The 1473-nt window shown below is 41.0% G+C and overlaps 1 pseudogene; it reads left to right on the top strand.

Annotated features, from left to right (window-relative positions):
• The first annotated feature begins 683 nt into the window (after positions 1–683).
• LOC103584607 lies at positions 684–1410 on the top strand (annotated as a pseudogene).
• The last annotated feature ends 63 nt before the right edge of the window (positions 1411–1473 follow it).

Genomic DNA, 1473 nt, shown 5'->3' with positions numbered 1-1473 from the left:
TAAGGGTTTTCTCCTTAAATCTATTAATATGATGGATTGCATAAATAGATTTTCTTATATTAACTCACCTTTTCATTTTTGCAACGAACCCCACTTGGTAATCAGGGATTATTCTTTATTTAGTGTGTTGTGAATTCTATTTGCTATTATTTTATTTAGGATTTTTGCATTGATATTTCCAAGTTACAGTGGTGCCTAGACTTCTTTTTGTGTGCAGTCTTTTTTTTTTTCTGGTGGCTGGCTGGTATGGTGATCCAAACCCTTGACTTTGGTGTTATATATGCAGTCTTTATCAGGTTTTGGTGTCAGTGTCATATTTCTCTAATTAAAGAGGAGTTGTAAGTTTTCCTTCTTTTCCTGTGCTGGGAGAGGCTGTTAAAAACTGGTAGACTTTCCCTGGGAAACTGTCTGGTTGGGTGGGATTTTTTTGGAGGGGGTGGAAGGGTTCTTTTATAACTTTCTTGATTTTTTTCTTTGGAAATGATCTGTTTAGGCTTTCTATATGTTCCAAAATCAGTTTTTCCTAGAAAATTATATTTCATACTGGTTTAAAATTTATTTTAACAAATAGTCACTTAAGTTTTTATGAAAGCATCACTGATGCCGGGGCTGCAACCGCCACCACCATTACAGCCAGTGCAGTTGGGTGGGCAGAGGTGGCGCTGCCCCTTCAGACCTGAAAAATGTCTGAAAATTCCAGTGACAATGATTCATCTTGTGGTTGGACTGTCATCAGTCATGAGGGGTCTGATGTAGAGATGGTGAATTCTGTTACAGCCAGTGACAGCTGTGCACTCACACAAGAATGTTCATCTTCAGAGCAAGAGGAATGACAAGTATTGCAGATAGAGCAGGGACAAAGTGGACAAAATGGCACAGTGTTAGTGGGAGAAACTACTTATCCATCTTTGGAAGAAACCAAGTCAACACTTGAGGCAGAGGAAGAAAAATCACCTGAAGACAATGTCTGTTTTGGAACTGCCAGTGATGATTCTGATATCGTTACCTTTGAGCCACCTAAGTTAGAAGAAATTAGAAATCAAGAAGACATCATTGTTAAAGAAGTGCAGAGTTCAGAAGACTTTAACATGGGCTCTTCCTCTAGCAGCCTGTATGCATTCTGTCAGCCAGAAACTGTATTTTCATTTCAGCCTAGTGACAATGCATCAAGTAGTGATGAAACCAGTAATCAGCCCCGTCCTGCCTTTAGATGACGCCGCGCTAGGAAGAAGGCTGTTTCTACTTCAGAATGTGAAGAATGGCTACTTGCTGAATAAGAAACTGAATCATCTAAGGAGCTGAGTAAATGCCAATTCAGTAGTGGTCTCAATAAGTGTATAGTACTTGCTTTGGTGACTGCAATCAGCATGGCATTTGGACATTTCTATGGTACAATTCAGATTCAGAAGTGTCGGGCCGGCCCGGTGGCGCACTGGAGAGTGTGCCGCTTGGGAGCGCGGCGGCGCTCCCACC

This window comes from Galeopterus variegatus, unplaced genomic scaffold (assembly GCF_000696425.1).
Source record: "Galeopterus variegatus unplaced genomic scaffold, G_variegatus-3.0.2 Scaffold69283, whole genome shotgun sequence".
NCBI lineage: Eukaryota > Metazoa > Chordata > Mammalia > Dermoptera > Cynocephalidae > Galeopterus > Galeopterus variegatus.
This window is presented reverse-complemented; position numbering and strand designations above follow the sequence as displayed.